General features: G+C 37.7%; 1 protein-coding gene across 1 annotated transcript in view; it reads right to left on the bottom strand.

Annotated features, from left to right (window-relative positions):
- The window catches only part of LRP1B (LDL receptor related protein 1B), a 575,589-nt gene that overhangs the window by 441,844 nt on the left and 108,622 nt on the right, over positions 1–25,123 (bottom strand). The window contains exon 2 of the mRNA XM_075152715.1: positions 21,097–21,234. The gene's annotated coding sequence lies outside the window, so the exon portion shown is untranslated. The remainder of the gene's footprint in view (positions 1–21,096; positions 21,235–25,123) is intronic.

The raw sequence follows: 25,123 nt of genomic DNA, 5'->3' as shown, positions 1-25,123 counted from the left end.
ACAATAAAAATTATGTGTTAAAGGTAGAAGGAAAGTAGTCATCTATTTTGGGGCAGTGTACACGCCTAAGCGGTACTGGGTAGTGCTGTGGAAATGACTACAACCTCCAGTTACAACTAGCTCCATTTATAGGTCGTTGTATGTATCTCCACACACATGCATACCCTACCTGGTTAAAGCAAGTCACTTCTGAACATGACAAGAATGCACAGATCAAACGCATGGCTAGGAGAGAGACTGGCATTTGCTTGTGATTTAAGTACACAAAGCTGCTTTGTAACCAACTGGAAAACTTAAACCACAATGTATTACAATGTATTTTTCACCATGAAGAAATGTGTTATTCACCATGTTTTGGCAGCATGGCCAATAAACTTCCAATCAAAATTGCTGGACAGTTAGCACCCAGTAGGCACTGCCTGGAAGTGTGAAAGTAACGCCTGGCATCACGTCCAGTTTGAGACTAGAGATCACGGACTGGAAAAACCTCTTCTTTTTGGAAAACGAACCCAGCATATATGCCCTGGTAGGTAATGAGATAGTTCTCTTTTCAAGAAGACAGACATATTCCAATGAGTGCTCCTGATAGCGTAGTTTATCCCGTGCCCTCGCTCCCGTGAGTTTCCCTTAGCACGAGTAGCAGACTGCAATTCTTCCCACGTGGGAGGAAAATCAGTAACAACACAGTTTTCATTTTGCTTCTAGAGTTCCAGCTTTGTAGAAAACCTGTTAGAATTTGCAACAGAAAAGACCCTGCAGCTTGTCCTTAAAGAAAGTACATCTGATATGAGTAAGTGTTGGGGTGGACACAAGAAAAATGGAACATCATTAAAATAGATTCTAATTTTGTGCAGTATGGAATATTAGAGCAGCACATTCCCCATTTGTTCTTGCCTTCGTGCTACAGGGGTCACTCACAAGGTTAACACTCCTGCGCAGGACAGACAGCGGCTGCCTGCTGGTGTCACTGCGCCACAGCGAACTGCACAATTATGTTGGTCATTCGGGGGCAAAGAGGGGTTAGTCAGTGTGAAATATTGAATTGCGAAACCCTTTTTTGAAAGTAGACAGTAAGGAAGATTGACAAAATCAACATCAAGATTCTCAGTTGTTTAACTGCTTTTATGGCACCTAAGTGTCTCTGGGAAACTGAAATGCTTTTACGGATTGTCATGTCACCTTAAATTTTGGTGACTCAAGCATCATAAATGACTTCCCTGAAGTACATAAAAAAACAGCAGGAACAGTAGAAGTAGCTAGTGAATACCTCTGGATATTCAGCACAATTTAGACTCCATGAAATACAGATCTTTCAGTACAACTTATCCATGGCAATAACATGCTGATATTTACAACAATACATTTTATTATTTCTGAGTATTGCGTTAAAAAAGGAATAAAAAAATCAGGAAATCTGACAGCAGAGTGGATGGTGGCTGCTTTTGATGCCTTGGCTGCTCTCCAGTACCTTCATTACTCAGCTCAGTGGGGTGCAAGATCAAGAAAGGCTGCTTCCACCTCTAGGCCAGGGCGGCATAATTCTAGCAGGGTGCAGTGTTCTTAGGGAAGCATGAGAATTGTAATCACAAATTACAAACCCCTCTTCCGTAGAATATTAGTATTCTTCCAGAAGACAATATCAAGGAGGAGGTGGAGAACACAGAAGAAGGGATGAAAGCACAGACAGTGCAGAATAACAATTTTGTTTAAAAATTGTGTAAAAACAGCCTACTTTCATTTATCGTCTTCTTAACATGCACAGTTGGACTTCTCTCATATTTACGCATTTTTGCCAATATCAACCTATTTCCATTGAAATAGTACATACCTTTGTTGTACTGCTTCTAATGTGTAAATTATTTTGGTGAGAATAATCCTGTGCATTAGACTAAGTCAGAAAACAAATAAAACCAACATAATGAAAAGTAGTTTCTTTTCTGTTTGATTTCCATGCAGAAGATTTAAATGTGTTTTGGGAAAAGGCATGAGGACCGAGCAGACACTGACGTTGAGAAGCCATTGAGGGAAAGGTGCAGCAACCTCAGGGACCTGCATGCTGAGCCTTCCCCCCTCCCACGGATGCCAAGGGCTGCCAGGAGGAGAACAGCAGCTTCCATGCTGGGCACAGGAGCAATGTATCAGCCTCCCAAAAATCAAAAGTATGGGCAGGACATTAGGATTTCATAAATGTTTCTTACAACCACTTCATACCACAGCTCTTTGGTGTGGGAGGTTATGCTTTTATTCCTCTATTTTGCTTCAAAGAGCCAGCACTTGTATTAACACGTAAGAAAAATATTCAGGTCAGTGCTGAACAGTAATAATCTTCCATGCAAAAGGATCATAAATAATTGCAAGCTATCTAAGAGTCATACTGAAACTGAAATGCATCCATGTCTGGGATGGAAGGCATGGAATTTGTTACAGCAGACCTAGTTCTTCTAATAGTGATAACTCAGGACAAAATAAAATACAGCATCTAATGAAAGTTAAGTCTATATAGACCTCAAAGAACAAATATAGTCAAGATACTGAACGCAGCAAACCTGGACTTTGGAATAAAATACCACAAGACCCAAGTGCCTTCCTAACCTGAGACATGGAGGTCTAGTTCTGTTTTCAACACATGCAGAGTACTTGTGAGGCAGGAGAAGTGCCAGGCCCATCACTTGGTTATTCCTGAGGCCTTTGGCATGGCCATTCTTCTCCACTTTTACTCACCCACCCAATGTACTGCATGTTCACCTTCAGCCCATTGCCATTTAGGAATACACGAATTTTGTTGCCCTTTCTACAGCCAAGGACATTGATGCAAGTTACGCATAGGCTAACACTGGAACACACATGATCCTGTTCAATCCAAATTGCCCCCTGTGCTACATAAAATACTCTGTAGGCAGCTTTTAGGAAATAAAATGTGTAAAATGGACTGCATCTGACTCAAGCTTCCACTGTCTGAATAGGTGAACGGTTCCTAGACTAAGTACTTCAGGATCTACTTTGGCTCATCAACGTTCATAACTTCCGCCATAACATGAAGGAGATAAAGCACAAACAAGCTCTGAAAAGAAGATAAAAGCAAACATTCTTCTTCCATTGTGCTGTTAATTTTCTCTTTAACAGACCACATTCCCAATCCACCCTGAGCAAGGCAATAGTCTCAGTGGTGGTGTGTTCTGCAGATCTCTCAGCAGTAGCACACATAAAACCATACCTATATAGGACACAGCTGCTTGAAATTTCCAGGCAGTCGCCAGATTTGTTTTCATTTGGGAGGATATCCCCTCAATTGATGCACAGATGGAGAAGGCAGTTAACTAGCAACAGTAATAATCATCCTCCATGACAGGCTTAGAGCTGAATCCAAATCTAAGGTGAGGAGCTGTGGGAGATGTTTAAGGCATGGAGTCAGTGCCCTGGTCGCTAGTGAGAACACTAGCACGCAATGTGAGAAAGGCACAAACTCGCTGTTTCGGTTGGGGATAGACTCTTCTGTTTAAGCCTTTAAGCCCAGATAGAGCCATTAGACAGAAACATTTATTAACATGCCTGCTGCAGTACAGGATACAAACCAAAGAGAAGCCACTGTTTCAAACAGCTATTAACCTTGGTGAACAGGTGAATTCTGTAATCATGAAAATGTGTTATCTTGGAGGCTATCAGAGCAGGGAAGGAGTCTCTCTTATTTCCTCATCTCTCATGTGATTCCAATTTAAATGATACAAGATCCCTCAGAATTGAAAGGTTTTGTTATTTCTTTTTTCTACACAGTCCCATTATCCCAAAGAAAAGCTTATCACACAAATGTTAGATCCATTATCTTATTAATTATCATTATCATAATATTAGTTACAGGTAGAAAGATTGATTAGTTTGGTCTGGTTTTAGACACACATGCTAATACACAAATGCTTAGGAAATTTAATTTGCAACCTAAGACGTAGTCCTCTGAGGCAGGCTTTCCAGTACTTCTGGCTCCACGATAGTGTAAAATATGAATAGTGGGTGAAAATTATATCAATGCACCAGAGTAACCTTGACCTCTGGGGAAGATTAGAATTCAAACATTTTGGAGTACACCAAATTCTTGTTTTCAAAATGTTACATCAGCTTTTCTCTACGTACTGGAAACTAGGGTATAAAAATGTTCACCGCCCTCCATGAATAACTACTCTACTATAACAGTTTTTTAGTGCATAGAACACTCTACAATGAAAGTAGTCTTGTACTGTGTATCTATAGCACCAAATTCAAAGAGGAAAGGTGTTGCAGATATTTTGCTGTTAAACAAAAGCCAATTCATTTGGCTATAAATAACTTCTGAAGCAATAATAGAAATACAAAAATATACACATATACAACATATCTGGCTAATTAGTTTTAAAGCAATTTAAAATACAATTTCAACAGTCCCCAAACTGCAGTTTCTGAGAATTTATGATGGACCGTCAGACATTTTGGAGACGTTTAGTTCACCATGTCCTGGCCTACTTGGGTAGCACTCCAGGCTGGACTGTCTCATTGTGTTTGGTCCTTTGCCAGCGGTCACGGCTGCAACCACTGCGGAAAATCAGCTGAACCCAACTAAGTGTCATTGAAAAACAAAACTTTGGATTGTTTTTTGTTTTATCCAAATGGTTTCAACCGCCCTTACATTGCAATTGCGTGAGCAAAGGGCAAACAAGGTCAGAGAATAATGAAATTATAATTCAGTGACAAAATAACAAGCAACAAATGAATGCATTGGCAGATCAAGCCCAACAGTAGAACATTAGTCAAACAATAACAAAATGATTAATAGATTCAAGTATTCCTATCAATGATTAAAATACCTAACTCTTGTATTTACGAACTTCTTCATTTTCTGTCTGTGAGTAAAACAGCCATGCGGTAATTGCTGCCTTCTTTAAGTCACCAGTGAAGATTTAATGTGCTCAAAGTAAAACTATCGCTGCTTTAAAGCCATGCAAAATGATTGCAGCCTTTTTTGGCACATATCAATAAAAAATGGGTTTGTGGTGATATTAGAAGATGAAAATCACTTTCTTTTACTTACTGACATCTCCTTTTGAAGTTAACTTTATGACTAAAAAGAGAACAGCCACATTCTGTCACTGTTGAAAGATGGATGGATTAAAAGGAGCACATATCACTGCTGCAAATAGGCTACAGATCTTCATCAACATAAATCCACAAAGCATTTGACTGTACCAGGGAAACATATTCAGAAATTTTCATTCCATGAAGAGATTACGGGAACTTAAAAGGCAAATAGCCATTGATTCTTATTACAAGAACTGTTAAAGGAAGGAGAAAAAGCAAACATTTAAACCATTCCTTTAAAATCTCTTCCTTAACTTGTGATTCTTCTTACTTAAATGCTAAGCACTGTTACCAGTTTTGTGAGTCTGTGCTATATTTTCCCCCTCGAACTTTCTTTTAGTTTGCGAATCAATCAAATTTTATAGAAACTCTTTTGGTTTTCCATTGAGGCACAGCAGGCAACATTTTCTCTACTCTTGTTGGTATATATTTCAATTAGGAGGGCCTGTTGAGTACTCTGAATATAGCAGTCGCATTGTTTGTATTTTATACTTTAGCACCCTACAGGCTCATTGATCTCCATGTAATAACCAACTGGTTTTCCCTTATATCACATTCTTATGCATGTGATAACTGTCTCTGGAGTGACTAGCTGTAATTATTATAAGGTAATAATTATTACCTTAGTAAGCAGGAGTTCAAGCCACAGACCAGATTCCCTCCATCAAGTCATTGTTTTTTCTGTGCCAGAAAACTTCCAATCCTTGACAAACCAGCTATGCAGGGAAATAGGGAGGGAAATATGAATGACAGCAAATATGCTGGTCAGTATGAGAGGCAATTGCCTAATGTGCCAAGGACTCCATTTCATACAGCCTAACTAGACCCTTTTGTGTCTTTCCAGAATATCAAAACATCTCTTGATTTTCTTAAAGATATCAAGTGCCCACAATTTTTAACACAGATTTTATTTTTTAAAACCATTTTGACAAGAAATATGAATGAATATTATGAATTCCAATTAACTTCAAAACAGTAATAAACGCTTTATCCTGCAGTGTTTTGGATTATGTCTCTCTTTTTTCCCTGAAAACATCCATCTTCAGATGACTCTCTGAGGAACCTAAAGAAATTGTAGCACTGTATTCTAAAAGTACATTACACCACAGCCGGTGACACACATCTCTTTAAAAATAGCATATATGGACTGAGGTAAAAAGAATTAATAAGGTTCTTTACAATGGCATGGCTATTTATTCCAGGTAACATTAGATGTGCTTTCAAAGGTTCCTACCAGTCATACTCATGTATCAGCATCAGTGGTTGTTTCCTGCCCACTGAACGGTCTGCTCAGAGCAAACGAGGGGAGGACACCCCAGGAAGAATAACGATGCACTGGGGAGAAGATTCCCTATTTGAACTCTGTGATTTCAGGTAGCACAATGCTCTTCTTCTCCCTCGGGCGTTTTCCAGCCTGGACCCACAGATCTCCTGCATCTCAGTACCACCTCCACTCCCTCCTCAGCCAGAATGTACTTGATCAACTGTTTTGTTTTCCCAAGTTCATGAACTCACAGTGCTGAACGTCAGCATTGTCAGCTCCTTGGAAATCTCTGACATATTTTACATAGCCCAAATAGACTTCTCATCTACATTAATAACCCTTTCACACAGGGAGGCAAGCTCTTGAACAGAAATTCAGGACAGAACATGTATTACAGCTAAAGATCGCAGCACAGTAACTTCTCTGCACATAATCAGCATGGGATGGATGAGCAGAGCCCACCTCTCCATTAGGTAAACACCACTACCAAGGATGAGAGCTGGTAAGGGAAAGTTAGTAGGTCTGTGGCTGCCTACTCACCTTTTCCCGTGTTCAGGAACAGGGCATGACTATGAGAAAACTTAGAGTGGGTATGTGTGCAAGCTGGGAGAGAACGAACATAGTTAAAAGCTGCTCTTCTTCTCTTGTTTAGGTTTCTCACTTGCAGCAATCATCCAGCTAGCCTCAACAATGTGTCCACAGGAGGCAGTAATGGCAATCCAAAAGCAGCAAAACTTGTGGCAATGAACAAGAAATAACAAAAAAAATCCCAACAAAACCAAACCAAAGAAACCCCCAGTAATTTCTATTTGAACTAAATGTTTTCAGATTTTACAGAGTCTGTGACTTGTTCATCCAGACCCCAAAATCAAATTGAAACACCATATACATTCTTGAAGATGCAAAGATTTACTAAACTGCTACAGCTTTTCCATGCTTCTACCACCAAAAATGCCCACAACATGAGACAATAATAAATCTCACCAAGAATTAGCTGCTAATAACAACTCTTTTTGAAGGCAGATAAATTATTTTGGAAGTCTAGAACTCCTAATCACACTCTTTGTCAAGTCCCTAAATGCACAGCTGTGCCTTCATTAAGGGAAGAAGAAAGATGTGAGAAGCACTTTCACAGCTGAAGTCAGAAGCAAGGGCCTGCAGATGTATCCGTTAACAAGAATGGTATTTCATTCACATTACATTTTACTTGGAAGATCATTGTAACTCGTGCTAACGCGAGCCAACAGCAATTTCTACTTTCATTTACAGTCCGTATATAGAAGAGAGCTTCCTGGATCCTTTGGTGAACACTGATTGTGGCTTTATTAAGACCAACAGACTGACTTTCCTTATGCAAGTCCTGGAGGGCTAGATACTTTGAAAGCACTACGGTTCCTTTTATAAGCGTGTTGGGGTGGACATGGACGTCGATAGAGCTGGGGTTCAAAACAGCCCAGTTGCGGGGCAGCTCTATGCGAATGTACATTAGACTTAGCGCCTCTCTCCTGCTGCATGCTGGGAACTTGCGTATGATTTCTGTACATCCTTAGGTATGTATCATATGTATTATGAATATCCTTAGGTATGCAGCAAGGGTTCTTTCTGACTTTGTGATGAGTCTTAAAAATCTGAGGTATTTTGCAAATGGCTCCTCCCAGCCATAGACCGCTTTGGCATCAGGAGGGAAAAATTTCATGGACTGGCAGAACAATTTTTTGTTAAATGTAATGTATGAACTTTTAAAGGTATGTTTACATTACAAATGATTACAAATTTCTGCATTTAACAGGAAATGTTTGTTAGTTCTTACATCCTGCAAATTTAATTGTTTTAGCACTGGAATGATTCATGTCTTTACAACAGTTTCAAGACAATATCAAAGAAAGCTGGCACATATTGGTGGACTTCAAAATAAAAAGTTTTTAAATAGTAGAAAGTTTGATTTTCCGTGGGGATCATGTAAGGGCATTTTTTTGTCATCTAGTTGTCCTTTGTAAACCCAAATAGGACACATATGTAGAAACCAGTAACCTTTTTGGTAAGAGAGGAAGCATCCATGATCCCCTTTTTATTTCATCTGAACAGTTATCCACAACACGTCACTAAAAGCTATGTTGCTATTTAAAGCATTTTTCCATTAAGTTTGAAGATCACTGTGTTTTATCCTTTCCTCTAATACCAGACATTATGACCAACATGAGATTTGGTTTGGTTTTGTGTTTTCTTCCCTCCTCTAAACATCCAGCTCCCCTGTTAAGGGCAGGAAGCAAGCCCAGTTTTTCCTGAAGGGCTAGTATAGCACTTTACATATTTATGCATCATAGGAATAAGAGTTTACCAGAAAGCAGAAGTATGGGCCCACACACTGGCTCCACTTAAATTTGTGAGTAATTCTCTGATCATTTTTTAACATAAAATACTGGTGTCAGTTCATGGCAGAAAGCAGAACAGTTGCGCTTCGCAAAAGTATTTTTAATTACAATGTACCTTAAATGGAAGTACTCAGGATGTCAGAACAGGTTTGTTTTTATATAACTGTGCGCATTTTATGTAACAATTTGCAGAACAGAACTTATTCCCATCCTGTTTTATCCTCCTGATGCCACTGTGTGCCGTTAGTTTGAGAATTTAAAACTATATTCACAGCTTTCCTGTAGAAATCAACTCTTATATCTAAAAATTACCTGCACATAAACGTTTCATGCTATTCTTCTATCACTTCATTGTCTTTCAATGAAGGAAAAAAGCTCAAAGTTGCTAAAAGACAACTGAATGTTTTGCTCCCTCAGAATTGTGAACTATTCTCTTTTTTAAAGCAGCTACTATGAAGAAAATTAACTCTCTGCCAGCCAAAACCAGCACAGGTCTGTAAGTCTATGTCACTTTCTGCCTTGATCCCAGATGGAACTGTTCTACCATAAATATTTTATATACACTGTTTTTATTTTTGTTCAAGAATTTTGTTTAGCAAGTAAATCAATATCTGAGTGCTCATTAAATGAAGATGTTTGTTTCTAATAAATAAATTATAAGAGTCAATAACAATGAATGCAACTAAACAAACGATGATGAAAATGATGACACAACCAGTCCAGGGCACAAGCTATTCTTTTGGGACAGTTGCTGAAATCGTCTTAGAATAACACTGAGGCAGCATGCCATGGTGGTACCTTATTATCACGTTTAAAATTAACATACAGATTGAGATTGTTCCTTCAAGTACCCTAAAAAAGGGTACTTTTTTACCTTAAAAGTGTGGGGGGGAACCAAAACCTGCAAGGAATAGTTTCTGAACAAGCAGAGTGTGTTCTAGATTCCCAGAAAAAGGGGACAGAGCAACTAACAACTCCTGTCCTTCAGCAGAGGGCATCTTCTCTCTTAAATATCCCCTTTGAGAAAAGTACATAGGTCACAGCTCCAGTGTCCCTACTCCAAAAAGATCCCCTGGAGGTCAGCAGGCTTTGGCTGGGACCCCATCACCTTTACAGTTGTGTTACAAGTGCACATAACTGATACAAAGACCTGCCTTTCCCATATGTAGCTGGATTCACTTCTGCTAAAATTCTAGGAGATGCACATCATTAAAAGAGCGAAAAGGTCAATTAAACAAGTGGCCGGTCCTACATCTGATGCATAATTTTGAAAGAGGCTATCAAATATGCAAGACCATTAGAAAATAAAAAGTACCTTAGACAGCAACAAATTGTGCTGAATTGCCTGCTGATAACTAAAAAGTTCATTTGTTTAAAAGACCATATGTAGTTCTTAATGAGCGAGGATTCTGACCTTCTATAGAGAGATGTGTTTGGGGCTTAAATTACTATAAATGAGTCTTTTCTTTTAAAATACAGACATTTTCTCTCTGGCTGATCTGGCTCTGGGAACGTGACATCAGCTCTTATGGAACCTCACACGAGTGTGGAAACCAAGCTGCATCATGAAGGGGTCAGAAATGTGTCACTATGCATCGGATAAATCTATTTTTGGAATCATAATCTGGTCTGCTGCTAATTCCTCCTCTTTTTTAATCTTAGTGGTCATCACTTCCTTTGAGAAAATGGGAAAGCTGACAATGGTCCACTGTTCCATTAATCCATCCCACGTATAAGATATCTTATCTGCCAAACAGCATTTTTAATACTTTGTTACATGTAAATGGATTTTAAGAATGACTGGATAGCCAAAAATTACTTTAGAAAGATGCTAAATATAGTCTCAGAAAGTTTGATTTGATAGAATATGTTCTACCACATGATGTCTGACCATTAAAAAGAGACGCTCAGAGAGCAGCCAATACAACTATAGCAGCCTTATTCAACAGCTGCGTGCCAGAGAACATTACTGTTTTGCACAGAATGGATCATGGTCACATCCTGAACTTTAAATATGGCTCATCCTTCTCTACATGTAGCATTTTCCTAGAGTTTGTTAAAAAAAAAAAAAAACCCAAACCAAATCCTTTTGCAGATGTAAATGCTTAAACGGCACCTGAATACAAGGGATTCAAAAAAATAAAGCACATTTTTTGGTTTCGATAGGTCCTAAAATAATGGGAAGCCTAAAATAATGGGAATGTTGCCATTAATTCCAGAAGGATTCAGGTCTCATCCTAACTAATATTTTTTTTTTTATTCTTGCACACTGCTTATTTTAATTTTTTTTTTAACAAGTGCCTTCACGCTTGAAGAAGTTGTTAATGAACTTAACTTGAGAGGACATTATCTGCACAGAGAACAGTAAATTAGGTCTATATTTCCTTGGCATAATGTGTTGGGTTTAAAAAACAATATTAGCAGCAATTATTAATCTGTCTATTCTGCTATACGTCAACAATATAGATTATACGTGATTCATATGCATTACAATTCTATTACATTTATTTAGTGAACAGTACTGAAGCATGTATCAGTACCATTTTATATAATCTGCAAATTTTCTGAACTTCACAGTTTCAGGTGATTTTTGTCTCTCTCTCTTCAAATTTCAGGGAATGGAAGTTTGTAGTATGTAGTATGGAAGTATGCAGTTTCTTCAATTCAAAATCTGTAAGAACATGAAGAAAAAACATAACTTTTGACCATTTAAAACATATGTTGTATACTATCTTGCATACTGGTAAGACAAGTGGTATATGGAGCAACTGTTGTAAAATCTCTGATGTTCTAAAAGACCAGTACCAACAATCAGAGACACAAAGGGCCGAGGGTGTAACTACCACAAAGAAATGATGATCAGCCATATAGACTGATACTATTGCATGCATAGCAATGATGCTTTCAATACACACGTTTTCACAAAAGAGAAAATATTCTTAGATTACAGAGTCTCCTGGCAAACTCTTGTTTTCTTATATGAGTCAGTGCAGCGGGAACACGTTCCTCCTCTTTGACGCACATATTTCCAAACAGAGAGCACTGACTTAAAATAGGTCGGCTTTACTAGCCCTCCTATAAAGGATTATACTGAACCTTTTTATTGACTGGTCTCTGTATTTTCCCAGTTTTTGTTCTTACTTGATTGCTTCCAGTAATTCTTCTTACTTGCCATTTACTGTCTGTACTTTCCCATGGTACCACTTCTTTTTCTTTTCTTTCTCCCACAATTTTTAACTCTTTCCATTTCACATCACAGTATTTTAATCTGTACGTTTCACAGATAACTTGAATTATAGTTACTCCTGTGAGTTAAAGACTAAGTTACGCTTTCTTGACACAGATTTTTGTGGAGAAAAGATGATTGAAATCTTCCAGAGAGGATATAATGAATTCTGGAAATCCGTTTTTGTATGCTCTGTGCATGTTCTTGCTTCTGAGTGGAAGACCAAGAGTTATTTCTCAAAGTGTCAAAGCAAACTTCTTCACACCACTGAGTATTATCAATCTCACTTAAGATTGCTGGTGACATTCTTGACTTGTTTATCATAGTCTAAGAAATGATGGTAACTTTTAATTTTTGAACTATATTACATGATTTGAAAGTGACTTAGACTTTTTGATTATACAGTTTCATTAGCTTAAAATTGTAAAATGCAAGAAGTGGGATATGGTAAGAAATTAAAGTCCTTGTCTAGAAGAAAAAAATTATGAGTTCTCTTTTTTTCAGCTATAAATTGTATTGTGTGAAAAGGCAGAATACAGTATATACATGGCCAGGCAGGTGGATGTTGTGTAGAGGCATATGTATTCCAGGTGGGACTACACCTACCCCAACTCCCAGAATTTACCACTTTAGTTAACAATACACAAATAATTGTTGAGATGGGAACAAGTGGAGACCAGAATTGACTCTTTGCCATGAGAACTACAATGAAGACTCCTGGAGCTACAAGTATTTGCTCTAATAAATGTTTAACTGTTTATTCCACAGAGGAGAGGGCCATGAGGAGTAAAAGCAGCCCCCACGCAGAACATGTTGTAGTTTGCTCGTTTGTTTATTCACCTTGGGAAGATAAGGAGCTGGGAAGACAAATCCCCTCAGGCATGGAGTGAAAGAACTTGAAACCGAGTCTCGTAATTTAGCTTGGCTGAGGACTCCTGGGACAGAAAACTGACAACTGCACTTCTGACAAATTATGTGATGCTAGCCCTGGAATTTGCTCTTTTCTTTCTTCTTTTCCATCTTCAATTTGATACCATTCTGTAAATTTAGGTTGACTTTATGAATAGCTTTAGGAGGACCAAAACCATGTTTTTCAGCACATGTGCCTTTCACTTAATTTTCTTCTTCACCTCAAACACCAGGTTGCCCAATTATTTTAAAACTCTGTTGATATGAGCAATGAATACGCAAATAATGTCACTGAAATAAGAGGCCACGGAAATTTAATAATCATGCATTTTACTGATGGACAAGTGCCTCAGATGTATTTTTCCTCATCAGATATAATTTTACTACTAGTTAATGTAAGAAATATTAATTTAATTCTTACCCTATAGGTCTAAATTTAAAATTTCCTGTATACTCGGAAAAAGAAAAAATGCTCAAAAGGAAACTGAAAAAAGCATTACTCCTTCTAAATAAAATTTCAGTTAATCTAAACTGTCCCCCGCACCCTGAATATTGGTGACAATAGCTGAAGATAAACCTTGTGCTATCGTTCTCCCTACGCCTCAAGGTCGCTAGTGTTTCGTAAGCATTTGGTGCCAGGCCCTAGTTTCTCCTCACTGAAAAGCTGTCTCTGACGCCGATATATTGAAAATGCAGTTAAGATATACTCTGTGATGTGAACTAATTCCTGCATACGGGGTGAGTTGATGAGTGTCAGGTTTTTTGCCATGTGAATATATCTGGAACTCCCACTACAGAGATTATGCCTAGAACATTTATCTTCATAAAAGTACTTTGAAATTTATTTGTACAAAAATCATCTTACTTTTCTTACATAAGATAATTCCTTAAAGTGTTTTACTAGCCATAACAGGGAAAAATTATCAGGTAACTACACACACTAATCAACAGAAAGATAATAAAAATTGTTGCATAAAACTGAAAAGGGGTTGCTCATAGTAAGAGCTTAAATGTTTGTTTTCCTTTCTCAATAGAGGGCAACCTCAAAACAGTAACAGCAGGCAACAATAAATACCATTTAACCTAAATCCCTGGAAAGTAGAACAAAGCTTTCTCAGATCATTCCATTGCATCCCCCTATGACGCTGACTGTAGCTGTTTTCATCAGGTTTGTGTAGCCCTAAACACGAGCCAGTTAACTATCATCACGACTAACTGGCCCTCTTAACTACCATGATCTTGTTTACAATATGACATATTAGTATGTCTACTACACTTTGTGCATTTTATTAGGCAACAGGATCATAGAAAAACTGAAATATTGGAGTAAAAATCTTCAATCCTCTATCTCATAAGGAAGATTAAAAAGAACTCCATGGTGCAACCATTCGACACTGCATTTCCCACAGTAAACATGGTTTCCATGACCTTGAAGAAAGTATATGTATTTAAAATACTTGCACTGAATAGGAAAACTAATCAGTATCTGTATTCAGGGAGGCCATAACTTACCAACACTTGATTTTGACAGTAAGGAATATTATCCAACGTATTCTCTCAGGAAAATGAATACTGCAACTTGAAATGGAAATACCGATTGGGAGCAGACAAGACATACATCGCCCCTTCAATGGACAGGATCACAACACTCTATACAAACTATGTACTACATAATGTTCTGTTATCATATATTATTATCACTATGGTCAGACATTGAAATTCTACACTTAGACAACGCTGATAACTTAACAATGGTGTTCATTTGGGCATTCCGGCCTAAAAAATCTCTTTAGCAACAGCCCATAAAAGGTGGGATGAAATCACATCACTCAAACGTCTTCCACTGCTCTATGCCCCTGCCAGCCACCTTTAATTTGCTTCGCTGCAATAGGATTTTGTGATAGAAAGTTATTAAATCACCAAGCCCATGATTTCTTTGTCTTGACAGCAGAATAGACTAAATGACCTTGGCTAATTTCAATGAGCCACATCATGCTCTATTAAGGCAAAAAGATGGGAATGAGAGTAATATACAAGAAATTGGATATTTGGATGGTGAAATGAGACAGAGATACAACAAAAACAAAAAAAAGCAAAATAAGCCTTCACCCAGACAAATGTAGTTATTTACTAGCAGTTCTGTTCCAAAGCAAAAATACCTATGATCATCTTATTTTAGTGCCTACACTTTTTTCTCTTTTCTGTCTTATAACCACAAGTAAAAAACTTGATGCAGAACACGGAACGGTTGCAGAGGGAATAATTTTCAATGTTACCTGATGGTTTCAGCAGCCCCACTGGTACTTCAGGAGCACTGTGAGATTTCCTGGGGGTTCAAGGTTTCAGTAACCTGATGTGACACTTTGAACATCACAGTCTTAAAGGATGACTGATTTAAAGCTTGTCAGAATAAACTAAATGAGCTTTTGCAAGTGTGTACTACTTCCAGGAACAGTCTCATGTGAAATAGGTGGGAACATTTATAATTCTACACTGTTTTAGATTTCCTTTGTTATCTTGTTACGTGACTTCATGAGAAAGAAAAAAAAAAAAAAAGTTAAGAGTAGGATGTAAATGTAGCTCTTTAACGCTCAGTTTTATAATTTTGCCTCATTCTTGAAAGGCCTGAAGTTTCCATATAATTCTGAAATTTGTATTTTCCCCTCTGGTAAACACTACTTAAAATTTCCCAGTGTTCCATCTGTAGAAGTGCCAGAACAAAAACATGATCCAGTAATAGCAGCATTTATCTTCGTCTTATGATAACAATTCATTCAAAAAGCCTAAACAGAAAAATAATACTCTGATTATAGGCTGCTACAAACATAACAACTATTCGGCCAAATCTTCTGTATGTGTGTTTTGCAGTTTTTTAATACTGAATGATCCAGAGTTTGCCTTTATATATTTTATTGACTAGGGATTATGGCTCAGTTCATGGTTCACAAAGATCCAAATAATCCGAAGACTTGGCAGGTTTCTATGAGATCTGTTAAGTTCAGTAAAACTTTCAGTTTTAATTAAAAAAAAAAGTATCTCAAGTAACCTTTCTGATCTCTCCTAGATTTTCTTAGTCTTAATTAACCTAAAAATACATTGGGTTACATCTAGTTAATATATCAAACAAAAATTTGAGGTTACTTTCATAAGATATTTAGTCTTCCAAAGGTAATGCAGATTATCCTGTATACCGAGGCTCGTCTTGTCAACGGTGCTAGGTAGGCAGACAGGTAAGACATGCGGGCAATTACCCTATGCATGATGACTCGTCAAATAGCAAGGGGCTTTAATGGATGTTGCAGTCTTGCTATTATGATTAATTTCAATATGAGATGGTATAAGCAATCTGAATAATCAGTATTTCAGATGGGAAAAGATACAGTCACATTTTTCATTCAACTCTGACCTCAGTGGGGAGCTGCTGTGATTCAGAGCCAGGAAGAGCAATGTCCTGAGCTCCTCTGAGCCCTGGTCCAGCATCTCCTGCACATCACAGAGACAGGATACTGGCCAGATACTACTGATAGTAGCCGTGACTGGAATGAGAGAAAGTGTCCTCAAAAACCTGCTCACTCCTTTCCACTTCAGGGGTTTAACGCGAGTACAGACTTCCAGGGAATCCCTACAGCATTCCTGCTTTCCCCTTCCCAAAGCATTGGGTTGTCTATCCTCAGACCAAAGAAGTACAGAGCATAATCCATGTCAAGGCTGTGACATAAGACTATTTAATGAGACCCCAAGGTAGTCTATCGTTAATGTGTCCATTGGAGAAGAGTACATGCAGACTATTAATGTTGTCATTATTTTGTCTTGTCAGCTAGGATGGATAAACTTGCTGCAGTATTCCTACTACGTAATACAACACAATTCATAGAAATGCAATGGATACTGCAGTATAATGCAAAATATACTTCAACTTTAAAGTCAGCGCATCAGCGTGTAATTAGTGCCTTCACTGGGCTGTTAGCTGGACCTCTTTTCATTCTGTGTCAGTTTTGCTTCTTGGTAATTGTTCCAAAAATATTCCATTTTATGATAAACTGGAGTAAGCCAAAGATACGCAGAGTACTTGTGCTAGCATTTTTTTCAGAATTCTTTTAGTATTTTCTGGCTGGAATACCCAGAAATTTAGCATAAATATTCCTGCAGCTATTAATAATAACTTATCCCTTAGGTTAGCTAAGTGAAAAAGGACATTTCCATATTCTGTAAAAGTTGTAGTTTTCTATAGCTCTAACTCAGAGACAGACCAAAAACTAATTTTGGCATATCACCTTCACTTTTTTGCCATATATATATATATATATATAAAAAGTACTGATTTATAAAGCTGTGCAGATCACCTCTGCAGCCCTGTAAAAAACCTTTTCTAAGATTCATGGGAAGGTGATCATAATTCTCTAGAAATTATCTTAAGGTTATATCTAATCCTTTACCTACTCAAGGCCAGGTTACTCCATCTAATCCGTGATGGATATTTGTCTAAGCTGTTCCTAAAACCTTCAAAAAAAAAAAAAAAGGTATTTTAACCTTCAAAAGACCACAAAATCAGAGGCTGGAGCAAGCTGTAGCCACATGACACCTGCTTTAACTGACCACAGCCAGTCCCAGTCCCGTTACTGGCGATGCCCCCAGCGAGCTCATCGAGGGCTTGCCGATATGGGACTGGGATGAACCGTGGGAAGGAAAGACTTAGAGCTAAACAGGTCAGCTTGCAATAATTCGGCGACTGCCCTGTGTCAGAAGACTTCTCAGCTCATCACATGGCTGAGCTTTAAAAGTGGCTGAAAATGCAACTGAAATAAAGACCTGGTTCTCAAAAGAAACCTGAAGAACTGTGTTAAAGAAAGAAGCTTAACTGTCCAGAGCAGCTCCGGATCAGTCTTCTACCAGAACTACTCAAGGTTGGGTCTAGTTTTGGCATTGGTAAATGTTATCTGAGCCTTATCAAGCCTCCAAACAGCTGATAGGCACCAACTCCCCCATTCAGCAGGATTGGATCACGGTGAAATTATCTGATGAATCTCAGAAAGCTGAACAGCCCCAGCCCATGCTTTATGGGAGGGGTTAGTATGTACTTTGATCCCTTGCTTATTCAGCCTCTCTAAAGCATTTTTCAGTCAAAAATAGCAAAGAATGCAAAATGACCAAATACAGATGTCTTATCACTACTATATGCTGTGAGTTTCAGTTTCAGTGAACTACGCACCCCTTATCCTCTGAAGGACGTTGAAACACACAATGTGAAAAAACCATACGTAATAAAACACTTTTTATTTCATATTGCCACAACCCCTCCTGAATTTATGCATTACAGTCACCAGCAAAAATGCATATGTGCCTGAAATAAAAGATGATGAGACAGGAATGTCATTGTATTTACTACTATTTCCTTGAAATTTCACATACATTACCATTTCACGCTGCAGATATGATCATATTTTTACTTGCCAGGGAAAGGTACAGGCCTGAATATATCTCTCAAAGATCATAAAATAATGAATTAACATAAGAATGTTAAATTTAGAGAAAGAAATTAGAATAGTTCCAGTTACTGAATGCTTATAGTCCATTCGTTCTTAAACATTATTAGAAGCTTTCACCCCAGTGGAGTTGTGACCTGTACGCTGAAATGGTCTTTGCCCTAGTCGCACACCCCATACTTCATATCATAACTTATTTTCCTGGTGCATAGACCGTGACTTATTTACACAGCACTATCAGTGGTGCTAGCAATAGATTATTTTAACAGTCAGCTCTGTGACCCAGTTGTTTGCAATTAAATATTTAAAACTGCTCTTATCTTCTTGATCAATCAAAAATTTCATATGAACAATGCATACTTAGAATGCCATTTTTGTTACTAATATCAAGAAAAAGCTAACTATTTGGATAGGTTTCTGAAGCAAATTTGCAGCTTTTGGCCACACAGATGATCTAAACATATGACTTGTATATTCAGGACTTAGAAAGTAGAACAGAATGACTCAGTGGTTACCCATGCATTGCTCTGATATATAGATATATAGAGAGAATAATTACAACTATACTGCATTCATACCAAATATCTAATACATAGGATTGTATCATAATGACACATTAGTGGCAGTTGTTACTATCAAACTACACGATCATAATGTAAAGTTATTGTTTTCTATATTCTTTGCCCTTGTTGATAGAAATGTGTCCACTAATAATTTCAAGAACTGCCTCTAATAAGCAAGTCAAAATATGTAATTGCTACAAATATCAATATTAACGAGTTGTTAACCATTTACTAGATGACGTACTGGGAGACAACTTTAAATTCTTATATAAAATGTAATATAAAAGAACTCATTATCTATGTGTTCTGTGTGATTTAGACCAAATGTTTGTGTAGTATATTTTACTAAATTCCATGGTAATTTATTAGAGCAGACATTAATTCTACCATTGGGAAGTTCTCATATTCATGTATGATAATAAAGAAAGAAATGGGAATCAACACGAACCTTACAAGGTGTATTTGAACATAAATTAAAAGGGCATGAATAAAGATTAGGTACTTTATGCACTATCACATTTCAAAGTACAGGCTACATGTACGAAATGCTACATATGAACACCAAACATATTTAATTTACACTAACATAGGATTTTATTTTTAGTCTATTTATTCTTTCTGATTCCATTAATCTCCTAATTTAAAGAGTTAAAATACAATAAAAATACATGAGAGTTATAATACAATAATTATTCAGCACCGGAAGGTTTGAATCCTCTGCCATTTAATGCAAAGTAATTTATACAAATATATGAATTATTGAGGAATATACATTTAAACAGTGCTTAATGGATCAATACTGTTCTCTGAAAAATACTCATCTGCAACTTCAGAAAGCTTCAGTATTGGGCAAATACTGCTTTGGCCAGTTTAACCTTTGGGGATTTTTTGGATGCTTAGACTGAAATCAATATGCTGACACAAATTTTTATTTTGTGTAATGCTCATTGAACATGGACTATACAAAAGTAGAGCCTTCAAGAAAAGAAACGATTCCTATCACTGTGATAAGAATTGTCATATATTTTATGACAGCCTGTATCCTCACCTGGTTATATAAAACTAACTTGTAGTTTTGTGAAGTCAGCAGTATTACATTGATTAATTCCAGCTGGCATTTTTTTTTTTTTTTTTTTTTCTCATATGGCTTAATTTTGGTGCGGGCTTAGATTTTACTGTGATAGTTCTGGAAATCTGTCCACACGAACTTTTAAATTCTAATTTAACTTCCTGAACTATACCATTAATTGTATCTTTTACTGTATACTGTCACATTGGATTGTGGCACAAGTCCCAGGACCTATTCCTGAGTTTCTGGTTTTGAACATGAAATCTGTTGAGGATCACAACAATCATTCGCTTAGCAGTAAAGTCTACTGATTGGGAATAACTGACATGTTAATGACTCATGGTATCGAAGATTTGGGCTTAATATGGCAGCCTTATAACTATCCCCAAGGCAAACCTTAACAAGTCTTCTGAGTAGTAGAGCTGAGATATTAAAAAAGTTGACCTCCACCAATTTCTACTTAAGATTTCTCATTGCCAGAATTTGGTAACTACAGTCTGAAACAGTAGATTATTAGAATAAAATCCCCCAAAAAGCAAATCCTCAACGCAAAATAATGCTCATAGCAAATCTGATGTATTTTTCAGTGTTTTCCTTTGGCTTTTTTGTTTAAACAAAAGTTTTAAGTTAAAAAAATATTCTGGCAAACAGTGTGCTGCCCAACCTTTGCTCCCTAAGAAAGGGCTTCCTCATCCTTCTTTTGGTATAAACATTTCCACAAGGCTAGTAATTGTTAAAGAAAAAGTCTGAAAACCTGCATTTGCTTCACACAAAATATTTTTAAAATGAACTTGAAACATACATTAAAATATGCTTCTATCAATCCAGTTTTGTTTTATATGTATTCCCAAGAATAAGAAAATTCTGGTTTTCTTTGAACTCAAAATAAAAAAAAATACAGCAGAAGACTTCAGGTCTATTGAACAAGGACTACTTGTAGAGCCTTCAAGAAAAGAAATTATTCCTATCACTGTGAATAAAAATTGTCATATATTTTATGTCAGCCTGTATCCTCACCTGGTTATATAAAAATAACTATTTGTAGTTTTGCAAAGTCAGCAGTATTACATTGATTAATTCCATTTTTTCCTCAGCAAATTTACTTACCCCGGCAATGTACACCTTCGTCATACCCATCAGAACAGTCATAAACACCATTGCAGAGCTGGGACAAGTGAATGCATTTGTTTGTACCGATGCAGCTAACATAATTCGGGGTGCATTTGAAATCTGCTTCCTCGGGACCTAAAAAATACACAGAAAATTTCTTATACATATTTTTATACCTACAACAAGGCAAAGAAAGTTCTATATTGCATTTTAAAGCTAAGGGCAACACTCCATGTATTAGTCCATTTTGCAGATTTTTAGTGCATTATCATTGCTGTATTTAGGAGAATTAAAATCATCAAGAAATGATTAGTGCAATTAAAAGGAAATCAATGGGTCGGTCAGAGAGGATTACTTCCCAAAATAAAGGTGCTTTACAGGTGCTAAAATTAAGCTTTGCAAACATTAAAATGTATCATAAAATTTTCAATTGTGAGTATCATCATATCGAGTCACATCAAGAGTAATAGGCACCAGTATTTACATTCATTGTTGTGCTGTATAGATAATTTTAGATGTTTTTGAAATTCCATATAAATGTTACATATTTATGGCTGCATTAGATCAGAGAAACTGTTCCTGCAGCCCAGGAGTCTGCCTCTGAAACTGCACAGTACAGGATGGCAGGGAGAGGATAAGGGTGCTGTGATTGCTCCCTTTGGGACACCATCCTGGCTGCAGTCACTCTGTCCCCTTATCTCTGTGTTAAGTACAGGCATTTTTGAGGAAGTTCAGCTATTTTTGAGGATCGCTTTTGTTTATCTCTTAGAGAGCGTTCTGATGGTAAAAACCCCAACAAATATAATTTCACATGATAAAGACTTTGAGATTTTTAACACACTGCAAAGAACATGTAGAGATCTGAAGGGTTTCCCTCATTTAGAGGATGAATCAAAATTTATACACAGTATATGATTAGCTACAAAGAAACTGAAGGTGTGGAAATTTTTCAGGAAACAACTTAAAGCTCCTTGATTGTATGTGCTGGAGCCTTGAGTCTGTGCTAAACTCTGACAGCTTGTAACAGTCCTCAAGGGAAATATACCCTAGGATGCACTGTGCTCAAGTGCAATATGCTTTCACCTTCTTCGAGGCACTAACTCCAAGACAAAGGACAGAAATCACAGGCAGTAGCTGAAAGCTCCCTTATAAGTGGGAAAATCTCAGCTTTGGCAGATCTGGTCTCTTGAAGTCAGGGGGGGAATTTACGATTTCTATAACAAATACAGATAGCTCTTAGCACAGCCCATTAAATAAAAATCCTAACTTAAAAAACTTGTCCCAATTAGAAAACTTAAATTAAAAATTCCCACTGCCACGCTACATGTCAGGAAGCTGTCCACCATTTAGAGTGGGCACAACAAATACCAATTTTCACTGGTTTACAATGCTTTTGCCTATATTCTTTTACACAACTCCCATCAGCACAGGGCGGGTGCTCCCCTTCCCCAAGCAGAGCACGCGCCCCTAAAACGCGCGCATCCGCTGCGCAGGAAGGCACGACGTACAGCGTCCTGCCTCCCTCCTCTGGCCTTTCCAGCTTCACACCTTGCACCGATGGAGTGACACCAATTACATCCTTAATGTAGCACTGATTAACAGAAACACAGCACACTGGTACTAGGGATAAAAAGGCAATGTATATGGGGATGAATGTACTCTGTCTCAAACAATTTGTGTGCTTCCAGGATGAAAAAAACCCCGTATTTTTTATTACGGCCATATGCTACATACAGTTTTTCAAGAAAACTGCATTGCTAAGCTAAGGATAAGGGGTCTAAATACCTTTCAAACTCAAAGAAAAGAAACAACTATTCTCACTATGCTCTAGATTAGCAAATGTAGAGGTATTAAAACACTTCACAAAGAAATAAATTTTTCCTATATTTTCCAGCAAAATATAAGAGGAAAGTAACAACAGAAAGTCGAGAGATGACTAAAACTTATCCTAAACGTTAGGACTTGAAGACCACGGTAATAAGAATCAGAGGTGTGACCTCCTGGTGCTGGCAGAGCGCCCTGCACCATGCAAGCAAACGAGAGGTGGGGGCTGTGCGGCTCCATGCCCTGCCCAGGCAGCGTGGCCACTGGTTCTTTCGCTTGGGCTTCGGGCATTTTACTCTTTTTTTTTTTTTTCCTTCTTAACTGGAGGTAGGACACTTTATCCCATAAAGCATCCCATGCACACATGCACGTAAAGCTCACTAGAGTACCTACAACATCTGGCAGTGCCCAGCATTCCTCCAGGACTGGTTTAACTCTGCAGAGCTTTCAAAAAAGAACGTAAATAAAGCAGCTTAGGATAGGCAAGCGCTCAATGTCAGGAGGTCATATAAAACTGAAAGGTTTAATTTGATTCCCATTTCACTTGCATCAGGACTTGAAGGCACCTAACATTTTACAAAACCAAACTAATTTTCTGATTTGTCATTTATAGCTTGCTTATTCATTTCATTAGAGCAACTGTGAATAAAGTGTGAGGAGTAAAAAAAGATCTTTTCTTCTAAAATAGAGAACATTCATTAAAAAACCTCAGATCTGTGAAGCATGTAAACCATAGTACTTGCATTACTTACATATGAACCCAAGATTGTTAGAGGACTTTCAGCATTCATACCTTATCAAACAGAAAACTGAGATCTGTGACCAAAAATATATAAGCATATATATTTACCTTCTAAATGTAATGAGTGAAAAGAATGAATGTCTTAATTAACATTTAAAATCTCAATAGGAATAGTCTGATATGCTCCTGTCTAAAGATTTGGGGATTTAATTTTGATTTGATGCTTTTTGCTTTTAAAATACAAGATTCCTTCAGGACACAAACTTTCTGCAATTTTAAATATATTATCTAATTTAAAATACTAGTAGGGGAGCTTCCTAAATTAGATTTATTTGATTGGGAACTGCATATGAGGGGAAACTGAAATATGCTCCTAGAAGTATTACTCACATTGTTTTGTTTTCAAGAGAAATTTTGTGCACCATGTGTGAAAACAGAAAGGTTAAGATTGGAAACAATTAACTTATTCACGTGTAAGATAAATTCATATGTACTTTCTGTTTCCTTACTAGCATGACGCTTTGGAAGTCAACTTGACTTACAAATGACAATGAACTTCAGTCCAAAAAAGCCGTTTTATAGAGAACTTGTGACCTATTTTGTCTGCAAAATGACTCTAAAAGGTAATAGTTCTCAATCATCCAACAAGGTCAGTGGAACAAAACAGCATATCCCAAGGCCTCCCTGCCCACAGTTCCTACCACCTTCATTGAATAAAAAAATTAAGCTAAACAAAGCTGCGTGTTGCGATGCCTTTGAAGCACCACATGCTTTTCAAACTGAATCCTACCCAGCTGCTGCACTTTCTGAAATGTCCAACGCAAATAGAGATGAGGAGCTTTTTATCTTGTTTACTCCTCTTCCCTCTTCCTTTAACAGACAGCCATTTCTGGCAGAGTTATCAAGTGAACTTTGGGAAAAGGAATTTAAAAGTGTTCTTCGTCAAAATAATCTCAGTGTATTTTACATCAGTGCAATAACGCTAAGAATATAAAAGACGGACGGTGTCTTTTCTTCCCTTCAAAAGACACAATAATTCCTAGCCTTGTCAGTTGGTGGAAAAATAGTCAAAACTACCGGCTGCGATCATGGCAATACACCATCTCAATGTTTCAAACACTCGTACCAGGACACTGCTTAGAGGGCAAAAAGGATGGAAGCAGCGTTGCTCATGCAGCGCTGTGTACCTCAAGAGACTGGCTCAGGAAGCAAGATTATCTAATCTCCTTGGTGTAATTGTCTTAACAGATGGCTAAATAAGAAATGGTAAAAAAGCTGAGCTGCAGAAAGTGGAGCCAGGGCCACGGGGGATCCCGCCGGGGCTGGCAGCCAGGGCCGTCCCACCCCGACTGGCAGACAGCTGGGGCAGCCCCAGCCTGGGTCACTGGGCACCTCTGTAGGGGTGAGCCACCATGTCCGCCCATGGGTGGGGGTCAGGATCAGGGCTGGTGAGGATAC

Source organism: Calonectris borealis, chromosome 6 (assembly GCF_964195595.1).
Source record: "Calonectris borealis chromosome 6, bCalBor7.hap1.2, whole genome shotgun sequence".
Lineage (NCBI taxonomy): Eukaryota > Metazoa > Chordata > Aves > Procellariiformes > Procellariidae > Calonectris > Calonectris borealis.
This window is presented reverse-complemented; position numbering and strand designations above follow the sequence as displayed.